We start from the raw sequence: 18,104 nt of genomic DNA, 5'->3' as shown, positions 1-18,104 counted from the left end.
TTGGGGAGCAGCAAGGTCAAAGACATCCCTTGCCATGCAAACATATTCAGGGATGGCGCTGGAGAAAAGGGGCAAATAACACATGTGAGGATTCCTTGAAACTATTGTTATGCAGCAGCCAAATCTCTGAGTTGGGGGAAAATCCATGCATTTTTGTGCTTGCCCAGAGTTTCCTTGGAATGAAGGTCAACGGAGGCTGTGCTGTCGTTTGGATATCCTGTGTTATTTACACATATAGGCAGCCTGAGCATAAAATGCAGGGCTTCAAAGCATTAACATACACACGCCTCAAAAAATCCTACTTCTCAGTCAAAGCTTTGGATTTTGTACACAGCAAGCCCATCTCTGTGCCTCTAGCTTCCAACCTTCTTCCTCCAAAACTCTCAAACTGGCTCAGGACCTCTTTACCTCCAATGCCACCTCTCCCCATGTGTACAGACCTGGATCCTGAGATCATCATCTTAGACCCTTCTACAATCATGGATAACTCATAAAATTGTAGAGTGAGGATGGACCCTGAGGGGTTTACTCGAGAGTAGACAGGCAGACAGGACGGTTCCCTCTTGACTCCTTCCCAGCAAGCAAGGTGGGGAACCTGTGGCCACAGGGCTAAGTCCCATTTCCCCACCTGGTCTTGCTTCAAGATAACAAACAAGCGTTACTCCACCAGATGCCCACAATCAGCCAAGTTGGGTGAAGGAACTTCCAGATGCAGAACAGTGAACTTGGGAATGAGGCCAGATCAGAAGGTAATATTGGGGGACAGTGCATGGGAGTGGGGAGCAGCAAGGTCAAGGACATCCCTTGCCATGCAAACAGATTCAGGGATGGAGCTGGAGAAAAGGGGCAAATAACACATGTGAGGATTCCTTGAAAATATTGTTACACTGCACCCAAATTGTTAATCATAGAGAAAACCCAGGGGGTTCAGTGCTGAGTTCTTTGAAGGTGAGCGGAGACTTTGGAGTCTTTAGGAGATATGGGTTTGTTTCTAACATATAGAGAGAGCCTGAGCATAAAATGGATGGGGTCACAGCTTTAACACCCCCAAATCATGCTCCTCAGTTCCTCACAGCTTTGGATCCCCTACACAGGAAACAGGAATCTGTGTCTCCAGCTTCCAGGCTGCTTCCAACTCCGCTCTCACTTTCAACACCACAGCTGCTTGGGGGCCAGACTAGAAGGGTCTTTGGCCTCACCCAGCTGCAGGGCTCTTCTCAGGCTCAGTCCTGCAGATCCATTTCTTGTGCCAACATTTCCAGTTGTGCTTGCTCACCACCCACTCCAACTCAACAGGTTGTCCCCAACTTCACCAACTGAGTCCTGCATCCTCTCCTCTCCCCGGGCACCACCAAAAACTGATCTGGTGCCTGATATTGCCCAGTACTTTAGAAAATATTTTGAGGATGCAATGGGTCTGCAGGGGAGAAGAGCTGGGATTCCCATCCACAAGTGGACGCCTGTGGCCTTGGATGCCAACCCAACGGGTCCAGCACCAAACGATTCTTTTGCTCTTCCATGCCCTTGATCATTCTCCAGATCCATCTTTCAAAGGGAAGGCAGGCTTAAGCTTCTCTTTTCCTGGACACTCTTTGAGCACTGTCTTGCTGTCCATTCGTATGTGTATGTTTGTGTTGTGCTGCTTTTGTAGTATTTGAGTTGCTTCCTTAATGCTTCATTTTCATATTGCTAGCTGACACTGGTTTAAACCTCTGTGCATTGTAGTGAATATATGGGGGTAACTACAAAAAGTGGGCACCCAAAGGTGAGGGCAAGGCTTTTATATTAAAATTTGGAGATGGAGGAGAAGTATCAGTGCCAGTCATGAGCTGTTGGTCTGGCCTGTGCCTGAAACATTTAGCAGGCAGTTGCAGGTCTTTTGCAATCTCCACAGAGATGGGCACCATGAGATGTCTTCAGCCTCCTTTCCCAAGAGCCTGAAGTTCAAACCCAGCAAGCAAGGTGGGGAACCTGTGGTCACAGGGCTAAGTCCCATTTCCCCACCTGGTCTTGCTTCAAGTAAACGGACAAGCGTTGCTCCATCAGATGCCCACAGGCAGCAAAGTTGGGTGAAGCAACTGCCAGATGCAGCACAGTGAACTTGGGAATGAGCCCAGATCAGAAGGCGATACCTGGGGGGGTGGGGGGGTTGGGAATGGGGAGCAGCAATGCCACAGAGATCCCTTTCCATGCAAATAGATTCAGGGATGGAGCTGGAGAAAAGGTGCAAATAACACATTTCAGGTTCCCCTGAAAATATTGTTACGCAGCAGCCAAATATTTGAGTGGTGAGAAAACCCAGGGGTTTCTGTGCTTGCCCAGAGTTTGGTTTCCTTGGAATGAAGGTCAGTGAAGGCTGTTCTGTCTTTAGGATATCTGGAAGTATTTACACATATAGACAGTATGAGCATAAAATGCAAGACTTCAATGCATTAACACCTGCAAAGCTCTCAAACTGGCTCAGGACCTCTTTATCTCCAGTTCCAGCTCTCCCCATATGTACCAACCTGGATCCTGAGATCATCCTCTTAGGCCCCTTTTTGTGCACCTACAGAGGTCTGGAGAGGGGCAACACTAGGCTTCTGGGGGTTGGGGGTGGAGGAAAGGCCCACCCATTAATCTGAAAGACCCCCTCACTGATTTGCTGCTCTTGAAACCTGGCTCATTTTTTTGAGATGCTCATGAGGACACTCAACTAGCCAACCAGAGTTGTTGCCTTACAAAGAAACCCCTTGTCTGACCAGGTTGCAACCTTCTCCCTTAGATTCTAACCCTCCATAGGTACAGGACCCCATGAATGAGAAGGAATTCAGGACACGCTCCAACCCACAATATGAATAACCTTTTTGCCAAACCCCAGGGGTCAAAACCCTTCAGGTTTCTGATGTGGAGCTGGATGCCACAACTCGCTTGCAAGCAAGAGGAAAGATGCCATCAGGGTTGGGTTGGGGGCAGAGGTCCAGGGCTCCACTCAAGAGCACTTTTGGGTTGTACCTTTCAGATCTCTGATTCTATTCTGCTGTGCCTCCTCTTTTCATGACTTGGATGTGCAAGGTGAAAGGCAGAGGTTGGATGGCTCAAGGCACACGTCAGGAGGAGCTGAGGAGGTTTGACATTGAGGTCAAAACTCCATGTGGAATCCACTTTACCTCCAAGTCCTGCAGAGGCTTTCAAAACCAATGAAGATGACTGTGCCTAGATGTGAGAGGGGGTGGACATCACTATCACACCCTTGTCAGACAAGTGTCTGTGGTTCAGGTGTCACCCACTTGCTTTTGGGCAATGCCCTAAACAGATATTTATACTCCACCGTAAAAGGATTGCCTTGTAGAGGATATTGGGATTGATCTCTTGGTGTTATGCTGAGCCCACCTACAACCCTGTTCATCCCCACTGATTGGGAGCTGGAGAAAGGTGGCAATTAGCACACACGAGGATTCCTCAAGAATATGAGGACCCTGAGACCCAGGCCCCAGAGGTCCACACCCTGCCGTTTGCTGATGTGGATCAGGGGTCCATTTCACTAGCAAGCAGGAGAGGTCCCAAAATCAGGGTAGAACTTTGCTCCTTTCCTTAGCATGTCTCTATGTTCATTGGAGAAAAGCTGGAGGGGATGGAGTTATGCGACCTCCGAGGAGTTAAGAAATATTACACCCTTTAGAAGGCATCTGAAGGCAGTCCTGTATAGGGGTGTTTTTTTCAAAAAATGTTTGCTCTTTTATTGTGTTTTTCTATATATTGGAAGCCGCCCAGAGTGGCTGGAGCAACCCAGTCCAAAGGGTGGGCTACAAGTAAAAACCTCATGATGATGATGAAGGAACAGGACATCCCTCTTTTCACTGGAGAAATGTTGGCAGGAATGCATGCCTTGCCTAGAAGCCTGGGGGAAACCTCACGGTGTCCCCCACCCATTGCTTTCCACCCTCCCCCGTCTCTTCCTTCCCTGCCACGCTGGACAGAGATCAACATGCTGGGCCGCCCACTCATGAGGCAACGGGCGGTGCCCACCTCGGGTGGCAGGATCCACAGGGGCATCAGTTTCATCCTTGAAGAAATGCATATTGGTGACTCCGAGGCATTGCTGATATCTTCCCCCTTGATCCTAATGTAGGTTTCAACTCACCCCTTCTTCCCTGAGTAGGGGAATGTGGGGGCTGGAAAGCACCATTTTGTGGTTTGCCTCAGGGGCTCAAATGTCTTAGGGTGGTCCTGTCCCCAACGCTCTCCCTTACCCCTTTTTCTTCATCACCCCCTTCTTCTTCCTCCACTATCCTCCAACCCTCAAAGTGTCCCTATCTTCCAGGGACAGTCCTGGACTTACAGAAGCTCACCCAGTTCATCTGGCTTGATCTAGGAATGTCCCACTTTTCCTAAGGGCCTCCCCATTTCCATCAGAGAAATGTTGGAGGGTGTGGAGTTGTGTGGAGTTGTGTGGAGTCGGAAGGCAGTCGTGTATAGGAATGTTTTTTAATGTTTAATGTGTTGTGATGTTTTTGTATATATATTTGAGCCACACAGAGTGGCAGGGGCAACCCAGTCAGATGAGTGAATATTATTATTATTATTATTATTATTATTATTATTATTATTATTACTACTTCTGTTGAATAGAATGTCCCTATTTTCATTGGAGAAATGTTGCAGTGTATGTCTCCTAGCTTTTCCAGCTCTGCTCAATTCCTTTTGTGAAACATCCTTCTCTGTGCAGCTGCCCAAAGAAGGAGGACAGTTGGAGGGGAGACACAGATAAAGGGGCAGGAGGAGAGTCTAAGAGCCTGACCAAAAAAGTCCCCTCAACCCAGCAGACATTTTCACACCATGAACCAACACAAAGGTTTCCAATGCTTGCATTTATTAAAAAGAAGAAGCTACAGCATTTTTGCAGGCAAACCAAATCCAAGCTCCAATCCCGAGCCCACTTACTAAGGAGTCAGGCCCCACTGGCCACAGTGGGCTTACTCATGAGTAGACAGGCAGACAGGATGGCTCCCTCTTGACTCCTTCCCAGCATCGCCTTCAGCAACATCAAGCAAAGCGGTTTCTTCCCCAGCAGAGATGGTGGGGGTGCAGTCGAGGCAGCTGCACATCAGAGGAGAGCAGGGTGGTCTTCCTTTCACCAGAGGTCTTGCACCGGAGATTGGCAGAGTTACCCGCCCCCTGTGAGAGGAGGAAACACTGTTAAAAACTTTGCTGGTTCTGGTTCTGAAAACCCCAACCAGTGACTTCAACTGCACACAGAGAGTCTGTTTTGCAGAGGGTTGGACTAGATGACCCCTTCGGTCCCTCCCAATGCTACATTTCTATTCTATGATAGTAGGAGAGACCTCTGAGCATTTCATGTATGCACTTGGGGGAATTTGAGCGGGGCGTGGCTGCCACACACACTTTTTTTCTAATGAGGTTCTTTTTCCTTCTTCTTTATGCAAACAGCAACCCCAAGAGAGGACACATTTGAGGAGATCGTTGTGTTGGTGTGAATTGGTGTGCATTGAACTCTTTCCCTTCCAACTCTGCAATTCTGTGATTCAATAACCACCTTCACAGGGATGTTTCACACAGGTTGCCTTTGCTATTTGAGGAAGGTCAGTGACTGAGCCCCCACCCTCTCATACCACGAAGAGCTGTTCTTTCAGCCAAGGGAGTCATTCCTTCCCAGGCTAAGGGGAATTGTTGCTGAGGCGTCAGAGAGCTTTCATGGGGGCAGCAAGGGGTGAGGAAAGGGTTGTCAACCCCCAGTGTGCACACTAATATTGTTCCATCTCACAGTGTTGGAAGAGAAGTGGAGAGAAGTGGAGTGGGGGGGGGGACAGAGACATGAGTCACATGCATTTGGGGTCATGAAACACCGCTGACAAATTTTTGAGGAAAACTAAGATTTGATTTAACTCACCTCTACGGCAACACACCCAGGGAGTACACCGGAATATTGGCCGTTCGGGCGGACGGCACCTAAGAAATCGCAGTATCCCTCTCTGCTGTTGACATCTCGGCTTGCAATTACCTTGGGCTCTGGTGAAATCTGGAGGAAGAAAAAGAAGACTGTGAAGGCTCTGTCTCTCTGGACTGACCTTCCACACCTTCCACTTCTTCTTTCACAATGGCCCTGCTGGCTTGGACACCCGGAGGGCACCAGGTTGGGGAAAGCTGGTGCAACAAGAATGCAGGGCTGGAGCAGAGAGTCAGTCCCTTCTGCTGCCTCCCTGCACCTTCAGGACAGGGTCTGAGCCAAGGTGATAGGGAAGGCTGCGTCAGAGTCACTGGCTTCCCTGGGCGGCCACTGGCAAACTGGGAGAGAGAAGCCCCCTTGCCCAGGAAACCGGCCCGTTCTTTTACCCACCACAAAACTGAGTGTGCTGAAGTGCATTATTACAGATTTGAAAGCAAGAGCTTCCGTGGATCACATAAATGAGGTAATAAGAAGAGACTGGCTTGTGGATCTGGCCAAAGGGGGCACATCGAGTGAGGCATCCTCTTCTCCCAGGTTCTACATGAAGTCCCATTTGTGATATTCTCCAGGAAGGCAGAGGGGCAAGATCCCACCTCTTTGGGAGTCATAACAAGTGGCTGAGAATAAAGCTGAGAGCTGGGAAGCTGCTCAGAGAAGAAGCATCTGAGAAGAAGGCCATACCTGGAGCCAGCAGCATCAAGAAGAGGACGGCCACAGAGAGGAGGCAGAAGATCTTCATGACTGGAGGTTGGTGGGAATCCTGGAGGTACCAGAAGCCAAGTGGAAGAGCAGTTGTCTGGGGAAGGAGAGGTCCCTCTACTTATAGGTGGCTGGAGGACTGTTGAAATCTTGTGGGATGCCAACCGTTGTTTGCAGGATGGATGTGGCAAGCCCTGAGGGGCATGTGCCAAGGAGCAGCCAAAGACCACAGAATCATAGCTTCACAGAAGGGACACCAAGGATCATCAAGTCCATCTCCCTGCAATGCCGGCATCACAGCTATAGCATCCCTGACAGGTGCCCATCAAACCTCTGCTCAAAATCTCCCTGCAAAGGGGAATTCAGCACCTTCTGAAGGGCTCCATTCCACCGTTGAACAACTCAGAAAGTGAATCTGTTGGTTTGTGTTTTGCTTTCTGCTCACAGTGGCATGGCATCTTTTGAGTTCCCGGGGGGGGGGGGGTGCTCTGCAGGTGGGACCAAGGCCTAGGGGCAGGGTGAACAAAACACTTCACACTAGCCCAACTCTAGACACTATTGCTGTTGGGCAGGCATGGGGCACAGTGGGTTCACAGGACCGTGCTGTGCTACCTCCTCACATGTGGGGGCCCACATGTGGGTAGCGTGCCTGGCCATGGCTGCTCCTGGCAGGTGCATCGCCCCCCCAAACACTGACTGTGTGGCCATTCAGCATGGGGTCAGGGTCCTGGCAGCAAGGCCAGGCTGGGCTCCAGTGGGCAGAGAGGCCCAGGAGCAGGCAAGGTGGGGATCCTTCCATGGGGGCATCTGGCTCATGCCCCCTCAAAATCATGTGCCCAAGAGGTCCACACCAAGGCCCCAAAGGTCCACACAGTTTGCTGATCTGGATCAGGGGGCCATTTCACTAGCAAGCACGAGAGGTCCCACCATCAGGGTAGAACTCTGCTCTTTTCCTTGGCATGTCTCTTTGTTCATCGGAGAAAAGCTGGAGGGGATGCAGTTATGCGACCTCCGAGTCAAGGAGTTAAGAAATATTACACCCTTTAGAAGGCATCTGAAGGCAGTCCTGTGTCTCCAGCTTCCAGGCTGCTTCCAACTCAGCTCTCACACACCTCATGGACTCAGGACCACAAAATCTCAAGGACGGCCTCTCCCCATATGAACTGACCTGGACCCTGAGATCATCATCAGAAGCACTTCTTCATGTGCCTTCTTCACAAAATGTCCACTGCGAGCAGAGGTCTTTTCCTGATTTGGCTCCCTGTTTGTGGAATGCTCTTCCCCAGAATGCTAATTCTGCTCGTTTAGGCACCAGGGAAATACATTCCTCTTCTCCCAAGCCTTCAGCTAATGAAAAAATCTATTGTCTTTTAAACTATGTTTGGGGTGTTATTGTTTACTTTGTTAATATGGTATGTATTTTGATGTTTTAGTATTTTGAACTGTGCTGCGGTCCTCTGATGAAGGGTGGTATAGAAATCTCATTGTTTAATAATAATAATAATAATAATAATAATAATACTAATAATAATAATAATACCACTGTTGCCCTGCCTGTCAGCCAGCCAGGGGATGAGGATGGTGCAATGGCTCATGTATTTGTCTGTAGAATCCCTCTTAGTTGCAGCTCTTCCCACCTGCCTTATTCTTTTGAGATGCTGATGAGGACACTCCAGTGGCCAGCGAAGGTCCTAGTCTTACAAAGAAAGTTGTCTCACCAGCTCAGCAAACTCCTCTCTTAGATTCTAACCCTCTGTGGATTCAGAACCCCAAGAATTGGAAGAGATGAGGGGCACTCCCTGATCCCCAGCAAGATGAGCAACCTTTTTGCCTGAGCCTCCAGGTGTCAACACCTCACAGGCTGCGCATGTGGAGCAGGATGCCAACTCACTTGCAAGCAAGAGGAGAGGAGAGGGAACGTCAGGGTTTTCTACATCTTGGAAGCTGCCCAGAGTGGCTGGAGTAACCCAGTCCAATGGGTGGGTTATAAATAATATACATCATGATGATGATGGAAAAGGACACCCCTCTTTTAACTGGAGAAATGTTGGAGGGTATGCATGCTTTGCCTAGAAGCCTGGGGGAAACCTCGCTGTGGGGTCCATGCTGCCCCCCACTCATCGCCTTCCTTTCCCCCAGCTCTGCTTCCCACCCTCCCCATCTCTACCTTCCCTGCCACGCAGGACAGAGATCAACAGGTGGGTCAGCCCACTCATGAGGCAAGGGGCAGTGCCCACCACAGTTGGCAGGATCCACAGGGGCATCAAATTCATCTTCTAAGAAATGCATCTTCAAGACTCGGAGGTGTTGATGATATCACCCCCCATGATAATGTATATTTTAACTCATTCCTTCTTTCCATTTTGTGGTTTGCCTCAGGGGCTCAAAGGTTTTGGGCTGGTCCTGTCCCCAACGCTCTCCATTCCCCCTTCTCCTTCATCACCCCATTATTCTTCTTCCACACCCCTCCAACACTCCAAGTGTCCTCATCTTCCAGGGACCGTCCTGGACTTACAGAAGCTCTCCCAGTTGATCTGACTTCATCTCAGAATGTTCCACTTTTCCTAAGGACGTCCCCATTTAAATCAGAGAAATGTTGGAGGGTGTGGAGTTATGTGATCCCTGAGACATCTAAAGGATGTCCTGTATAGGGAAGCTTTTTATGTTTGCTGTTTTATTATGTTTTTCTATATGTTGGAAGCTGCCCAGAGAGACTGGAGCAACCCAGTATAAATAATATAATGATGATGATCATAGAATCATAGAGTTGGAAGAGACCACAAGGGCCATCGAGTCCAACCCCCTGCCAAGCAGGAAAAAATGATGGTGGTGATGATGATGATGATGATGATGATGATGGAATAGGACATCCCTCTTTTCACTGGAAAAAAGTTGGAAGGCATGCATGCCTTGCCTAGAAGCCTGGGGGAAACCTCCCTGTGGGGTCCATGCTGCCCCCCACCCATCGCCTTCCTTCCCCTCAGCTCTGCTTCCCACCCTCCCCCTGTCTCTACCTTCCCTGCCATGAAGGACAGAGATCAACAGATGGGCCAGTCCACTCATGAGGAAAGGGGCAGTGCCCACCTCAGGGGGCAGGATCCATAGCAGCATCAGATTCAGCACCCAAGAAATGCATCTTGGCGACTTGGAGGCATTGCTGATATCCACCCCCTTGATCCTAATGTAGATTTCAACTCACCCCTTCTTGCCAAGGACCAGCCAAAAACCACAGAATCATAGGTTCATCAAGTCCAACCCAATCACAGCTGTAGCATCCCTGACAGGTGCCCATCCAACCTCCTGTAAAAGAGAATCCGGCACCTTCTGAAGGGCTCCGTTCCACCGTTGAACAACTCAGAAAGTGAATCTGTTGGTTTGTGATTTGCTCTCTGCTCACAGTGGCATGGCATCTTTTGATTTCCCCGGGGGGGGGGGCGCTCTGCAGGTGGGACCAGGGCCTGGGTGCAGAGAGTGAACAAAACACTTCCCACTAGCCCAACTCTAGACTCCATCACTGCTGGGCAGGCATGGGGCACCGAGGCTTCACGGGCCATGCAGGTGGGACCAGGGCCTGGGTGCAGAGAGTGAACAAAACACTTCCCACTAGCCCAACTCTAGACTCTATCACTGCTGGGCAGGCATGGGGCACCGAGGGTTCACGGGCCATGCTGTGCTCCCTCCTCACCTGCCCACATCAAGGGGGGAGCCTGCCTGGCCATGGCTGCTCCTGGCAGGTGCCTCCCCCAAACACTGGCTGGGCAGCCATTCAGCATGGGGCCAGGGTCCTGGCAGCAAGGCTCCGCTCCCCATTCTTGCATGCTATTTTCACCCATGTTGGTACATATTACACCACTTTATGCGTTTTGGTCGACAATGCTTGCTTGAACTGCCTTGTGGAATTCATGGAAGGAGAACACTTGGAAGGACAGCTCTGTTCCAAATCATGCATAGTTGCAGAAAGTACATGCAGCTGAGGTACAAAACGTTTTTTGGGGAAATAGTCCAGCCCTGATGGAGGTGTTCTCATGCAGTCCATGCCCAAGAGCCAGGTAATCTCCGATACTGGAAAAAATAAGAGAAGGAGAGAAAAAATTAAGATCCAGGCCTAAGTCGAAGGATGTGTTAAGAGAAGTGAAATTTTTCCAAGCACAATATTCGAAACTGATTAATCAAGAGGTGGAATGGAAAATCAAACAGATGAAACAAAGATCCTTCGAATCAGCAAATAAGTGTGGGAAACTGCTTGCATGGCAGTTGAAAAAGAGACAAAAATTTAATACAGTAACAAATCTAGAGATTGATGGGAGAATAGTTCAGAAACCCGAGGAAATTAGAAAATGCTTCCAGAGATATTTCAAAGAACTTTATTCACAAGGGCCACAGAAAGATGCCGAGGTGGACCAATTTCTTGAAATTAACGGATTACAAAAAATACCTCAGGAAATGAGAACAACCCTGAATTGCAACATTACACAGCAAGAAATAGAAAGTGCCATTCAGAACCTTCAAGTAGGTAAATCTCCAGGCCCGGATGGACTTACCTCCAAATATTATAAGGTGTTGAAGGACTATTTGATACAACCTTTGTTGGAGGTCTGCAATCAGATTATGGAGGGGAGGAAGGCACCGGAAACGTGGAAAGAAGCTTTCATCACATTGATACCCAAACTAGAAACTGAAAAAACTCAGCTGAGGAACTACCGCCCCATCTCACTCCTAAATGTGGATTACAAAATTTTTCCTGACATTTTGGCTAGTAGATTTAAAAAAGTTTTGAATGAAGTGATTCACAAGGACCAGGCTGGCTTTCTCCCTGGTAGGCATTTGTTTGATAACACAAGAAACATTATCGACATCTTGGAACTTCTACAAACAAATTTGAACACCAGAGCGGTTTTAATTTTTATTGATGCGGAGAAAGCCTTTGATAATATTTCCTGGATGTTTATGAAGAAAAATTTGGAAGGGATGGGAGTGGGGCGGGGGGTTGAAAATGGAATAGAGGCAATCTATTCAGAACAAAAAGCTAAGTTGATAGTAAACAATGTGGTGACAGAGGAGTTTAAAATTGAAAAAGGGACACGGCAAGGGTGCCCCCTATCCCCCCTATTGTTTATTTCAGTCCTGGAGGTCCTATTGAACATGATTAGAAAGGACCGATCAATACAGGGAATTGAGGTCGGAGTGAAACAATATAAACTGAAAGCATTTGCAGATGACTTGGTATTAACGCTACAGGAGCCAGTCTCTAGTACTAAAAGAGTGTTAGAACTAATATCTGACTTTGGTCGGGTGGCGGGGTTTAAGTTGAATAAGCAAAAAACTAAGGTTTTAGCAAAAAATCTGACAACTACAGAAACAGATGAGTTTCAGAAAGAAACAGAATTAAACGTGGTTAAAAAAGTAAAATATCTAGGGGTGTATCTGACCTCCAAAAATTTGAATTTGTTCAAAGATAATTATGAGAAATGTTGGTCAGAAATCAAAAGAGATTTGGAAACATGGTCAAGACTGAAACTTTCCTTGTTGGGCCGAATAGCAGTTATAAAGATGAATGTATTGCCGAAAATGTTATTTTTGTTTCAGGCCCTACAGATCGTGGACAAGGTGGAATGTTTTGGAAAGTGGCAGAAGGATATTTCCAAGTTTGTTTGGCAGGGCAAAAAGCCCCGAATAAAGTTTAAAATACTAACTGATTCGAAAGAAAGAGGGGGATTTGCCCTGCCAGACTTGAGGCTATATTATGAATCTGCAGCCTTCTGCTGGTTGAAAGATTGGATTCTACTGGAGAACACTGATGTCCTAGATCTGGAAGGGTTTGATAATGCTTTTGGGTGGCATGCATATTTGTGGTATGACAAGGTTAAAGTGCACAAATTGTTTAAAAACCATATTGTCAGAAGAGCAATTTTGATGGTCTGGATAAAATATAAAGACTTATTGGAGAGTAAGACCCCGAGGTGGCTCTCGCCGATGGAGGCCAAGGCTCGCAAGAGACTTAACATGGAGGCCTACTGGCCTAAATATTGGGAAATAATTGAAAAAACTGGAGACAATTGGAGGTTGCAGAGCTTGGAAAAACTAAAAAACAAGGTGCGAGATTGGTTGCACTATGCACAAATTCAGGAGGTTTTTAAAATGGATAAGAAGGTTGGATTCCAGGTGGAAAAATCGAAACTAGAGACGGAACTGTTAGAGCCAAAAAATAAACTACTCTCGAGAATGTATAACTTGCTGCTTAAATGGAACACTCAGGAGGAGACAGTTAAATCTGCTATGATTAAATGGGCACAGGATGTGGGACATAACATTATGTTTTCAGACTGGGAAAGGTTATGGAACACCGGAATGAAATTTACGGCATGTAGTGCCTTGAAAGAAAATATTATGAAAATGATATACCGGTGGTACATGACCCCAGTCAAGCTTGCTAAGATATACCACCTGTCTGATAATAAATGTTGGAAGTGTAAGGAGGCGGAAGGGACATTCTTTCACCTCTGGTGGACATGTCCGAAAGTGAAGGCCTTCTGGGAGATGATTTATAATGAACTAAAAAAGGTATTTAGGTATACCTTACCTAAGAAACCGGAGGCCTTCCTTCTGGGCATTGTAGACCAGAGTGTGTTAAAGAAGGATAGAACCTTCTTTATGTATGCTACAACTGCAGCAAGGATCCTGATTGCGAGGCATTGGAAGACACAAGATTTACCTACCCTGGAGGAATGGCAGACGCAGTTGATGGACTATATGGAACTGGCTGAAATGACTGGCAGAATCCGAGACTTGGGAGAAGAAACAATTGAGGAGGATTGGAAAAAATTTAAGGACTATTTGAAAAAACATTATAAGCTGTATGAATGTTGAAAAAAGCACCTATTTAGGAAATTTATACCTTCAGCAATTGCAAACCAATGAAAGGGAAAGTAAGGTATAAGAAGTCAGAGGTATAATAATGAAACAACTTTATTGTGGTTAAATGAAAATGTACAAGATTTGGGTTATAACATCTTTGAAATTAGGTAACACGATAAACTGAAAGATACAATAAGCTTTGAAATAAGTTAACAAATTGCTGACATTTTGAATTACAGAGAACGCAGGGTACGGAAGATGTGGGGAAGTCCAAGGGGGGGGGGGGAGGAAAGGAATATGGAAATGTATAATTTCTTTGTTACGCTATGTCTTATATCTGTGTTTTTTTCTTTCTGTATTCCATAAACTTAATAAAACTTAATTAAAAAAAAAAAAGGAAGAAAAAAAAAAAAAGAGCCAGGTAATCTCCCAACACCACACCTGCTTGGGGGCCCAACTAGAAGGGCCTTTGGCCTCACCCAGCTGCAGAATTTTATGGAAACATTTCCGCTTGGGCTTGTGTGTGTGTGTGTGTGTGTGTGTGTTGTGCTGCTTTTATGGTATTTGTGTTGCTTTCTGGACGCTTTTTTCAATAGTTCTGGATGACACTGGTTTAAAATTCTGTGCATTGTTGTGAATATATGGGGGGAAAGACAAAAAGTGGGCACCCAAAGTGAGGACAAGGCTTTTCTATTTAATTTTGGAGAAAGGGGAGAAGTATCGGTGCCAGTCATGAGCTCTTGTTCTGGGCTGTTCCTGCAACATTTAGGAGGCAGTTGCTGGTCTTTTGCAATCTCCACAGAGATGGGCCCCAGGAGATGCCTTCAGCCTCCTTTCCCAAGAGCCTGAAGTTCAAACCCAGCAGGCAAGGTGGGGAACCTGTGGTCACAGGGCTAAGTCCCAGTTCCCCACCTGGTCTTGCTTCAAGTTAACGGACAAGCGTTGCTCCATCGGATGCCCACAGGCAGCCAAGCTGGGTGAAGCAACTGCCAGATTCAGTACAGTGAATTTGGGAATGAGCCCAGATCAGAAGGTGATATTGGGGGGACAGGGGGGTGGGATTGGGGAGCAGCAATGCCACAGAGATCCCTTTCCATGCAAACAGATTCAGGGATGGAGGTGGAGAAAAAGGGCAAAAAAGAACATTTCAGGTTCCTTGAAACTATTCTTACGCAGCAACCAAATCTCTGAGTTGGGGGAAAATCCACGCATTTCTGTGCTTGCCCAGAGTTCGGTTTCCTTGGAATGAAGGTCAGAGGAGACTGTGCTGTCGTTTGGATATCTGGGGTCATTTACACATATAGACAGCCTGAGCATAAAATGCATGGCTTCAAAGCATTAACACCCCTCAAAAAAAATCCTCCTTCTAAGTCAGAACTTTGGATTTGGTACACAGCAAGCCCATCTCTGTGCCTCTCGCTTCCAACCTGCTTCCTGCAAAACTCTCAATCTGGCTCAGGACCTCTTTACCTCCAATGCCACCTCTCCCTATATGTACCAACCTGGATCCCAAGATCATTATCTTAGACCCTTCTACAATCATTGGTAAATCATAAAATTGTGGAGTGAGGAGGGACCCTGAGGGTCATCCCGTTCAAGCCCCTTCAATGCAGGAAAGTCAACTAAAGCATCAATGACAGATGGCCATCCCACCCCAGCTCCAGTGAAGGAAAGGCCACAAGCTCCTCCACAAATCCATATCCAGAATCTTGAGATTTCTCCCATTCCCCTTCATGCTCTATTCTGGGGGCTGACCATTCCTTGCTGTTCCCTCCCCCCTTTACTCGAGAGGCAGCTAGTGTAGGGACCGTCAGATATTTGTGGACTGCATCTCCCACTACTCCTGGCCCTTCTGGCTTGTGGGGCAGGGGTTTTGCTTTGCAGGAGGTCCCCTCAACATTGGGAAGTCCCCATTTTGGCTCCCAGGAACAGGAGGAAGGGGACAACAAGGAGAAATTTTAAATTTTATTTTGGAGAGGGGAGAGAAGGATTGGTGCTTGCTGTGAGATGTTGGTCTGAGCTGTGTCCTGCCCAGTGATGTTTAGAAGGCAGTTGCTGGTCTTTTGCAATCTCCACAGAGATGGGCCCCATGAGATGTCTTCAGCATCCTTTCTATTATTATTATATTATTATTCCATTATAATCTTTTCCGTCATTATTGCAGATTTGAAAGCAAGAGCTTCCGTAGGTCACATAAATGAGGTAATAAGAAGAGACTGGCTGGTGGATCCGGTCAAGGGGGCCTATTGAGTCCAGGATCCTCTTCTCACAGTGTCCAACCACAAGCCCCATTTGGGAAACTCTCCAAGAGGACAGAGGGGCAAGATCCCACCTCTTTGGGAGTACAGCAAGTGATGTTCAGAGGCAAATTTAAAAAGAAAAAGAAGACTGTGAAGGCTCTGTCTCACAGGACAGACCTTCTACACCTTCCATAACTTATTCCGCAATGGCCCTGCTGTCTAGGACATAGGGGTAAGATCCCAACTCTTTGGAAGTCACAGCAAGTGGCTGAGAATAAAGCTGAGAGTTGTGGAGATTCTCAGAGAAGAAGCATCTGAGAAGAAGGCCATACCTGGAGCCAGCAGCATCAAGAAGAGGATGGCAACAGAGAGGAGGCAGAAGATCTGCATGGCTGGAGGTTGGTGGGAATCCTGGAAGTACTAGAAGCCAAGTGGAAGAGCAATTGCCAGGGGAAGGAGAGATCCCCCTGCTTATAGTTGGCTGGAAGACTGTTGAAATCTTGTGGGATGCCAACTGTCCTTTGCAAGAGGGATGCTGCACGCTCTGAGGGGCATTTGCCAAGGAGCAGCCAAAGACCACAGAATCATAGGTTCATCAAGTCCAACCCCATCACAGCTATAACATCCTTGACAGGTCCCCATCCAACCTCTGCTCAAAATCTCCCTGCAAAGAAGAATCAGGCACTTTCTGAAGGGCTCCATTCCACTGTTGAACAATTCAGAAAGTGAATGTGTTGGTTTGTGTCTTGCTCTCTGCTCACAGTGGCGTGGCATCTTTTGATGTCCCCTTGAGGGGCGGTGCTCTGCAGGCTGGACCAGGGCTTGGGGTCAGAGGGTGATCAAAACCCTTCGTGATAGCCCAACTCTAGACGCCATCACTGCTTGGCAGGCATGGGGCACCGAGGGTTCACAGGGCCATGCTGTGCTCCTTCCTCACCTTCCCACACTGGGGGAGCCTGCCTGGCCATGGCTGCTCCTGGCAGGCACACACCCCAAACCCTGGCTGGACGGCCATTCAGCATGGGACCAGGGTCCTGGCAGCAAGACCAGGCTGGGCTCCAATGGGCAGAGAGGCCCAGCAGCAGGCAAGCCAGGGATCCTTGCCTGGGGGCATCTGGCTCATGCCCCCTCAAAATCATGTGCCCAGGGCTACAGACCACCTGGCCCTCCCCATGATGAGCAGGAGAAAACAAGCTTTTCCCTTCCTCCTTGTGACAGCCCTTCAGATATTGGAATATGCTTCTCATATCTTTGCTCAGTCTCCCCAACTCCCTCAATTGTGTTCCTATTAATATTATGATGTGTTCCTGAGCTTCGTCTCTTCATTGTATTCCCATTTGCAATTTTAGAATGACGGTGCTCGCTCCTCTGTCAAAATGCACTACCTCCCTTTTTCTCTTTTATGATTTGTTCTGATTTCCCCTTGCCCCTCTTCTTTTCACCTGGGTCAGAGTTTCTTTCTGGATTGAAAGCAGATATAAAGGGGGCGTGGGTGTGTTTGCACGCTTATCTGGTGGATGAAGAAGGGGAGCCCACCTCAGTTTTCCTGATGAAAAGAAAGATAAGGCAGGAGAAACCAATCTTTGGGGCAGAAGGCTGTCCATGGCTACCAGCCAAGATGGCTACTATCTCCCTCCCCTGCAGGAGACAGGAGGCCTCTGAACATCACTGGCCCAGAATCGCAAGTGGGGAGAGTGGTGTTCACTCAGGTCCTCCTTGCAGGCTACCAAGGGCCCTGGTTCACATGGGATTCCCAGCAACTGGCATTAAGAAGCATTGTGGCCTCTCACTGCAGAGGCAAAGCATCTCCCTCATGTCCAGCAGCCCCTGGTCTGCATTTCAGGCCACCAGAGTAGGTGGTCATCCCTGCCTCCTGGGCGAGGGAGTTCCATAGTTTCACTACAAGCTGCATGAAAAAGCCCTTGGGTTTATCCCTCCCGAATCTCTGGACACTCAGCTTCCCGTCATGTCTCCATTGCACTCCTATATGAACCCACTTTACCTCCCATTGGGAAACCCCTGCATCTCTTCCACCTTTTCCCCACACACAACCTGCCCCACTGATCCAGCTGCTTGGTAGCCTAGGCATTCTGGAGGGCAGTGTGTCAGCATCTGGCAAATTACTCCATGCGTTCTCCATGATTCCACATCAGTTTGCTTAGAAAAACAAACTCATCAGCATTTTGGGGTGAATTCTTTCCCAATACACAGGCATTTTTATGTAATCGTACCTAATATACCCTTTTTTTTGCAAGGCAGTCCCCCCCCCCATTCTTTCATGCTATTTTCACCCATATGGATACATATTACACCACTGTATGTGTTTTGGTGGACATTACTTGATTGAACTGCCTTGCGGAATT

At 47.8% G+C, this 18,104-nt stretch overlaps 1 long non-coding RNA gene across 4 annotated transcripts in view; it reads right to left on the bottom strand.

Annotated features, from left to right (window-relative positions):
* LOC309338046 overlaps nt 1-18,104 on the bottom strand; it is a 115,414-nt gene that overhangs the window by 85,148 nt on the left and 12,162 nt on the right. The window contains exon 4 of one of the 4 annotated variants that reach the window (XR_014154618.1): nt 4,836-4,918. The exons of 2 other annotated variants lie outside the window; for them this stretch is intronic. This is a non-coding gene — a long non-coding RNA (uncharacterized lncRNA). Of the gene's footprint in view, nt 1-4,835; nt 5,158-18,104 lie in introns of those variants that run through there. One more of the 4 variants, XR_014154620.1, reaches the window with a different exon arrangement.

Source organism: Podarcis erhardii (assembly GCF_964252035.2).
Source record: "Podarcis erhardii genome assembly, chromosome: 3".
In the NCBI taxonomy this organism is placed as follows: domain Eukaryota; kingdom Metazoa; phylum Chordata; class Lepidosauria; order Squamata; family Lacertidae; genus Podarcis; species Podarcis erhardii.
Note: the sequence above shows the minus strand (reverse complement) of the source record. Positions and strands in the feature narration are given on the sequence as shown.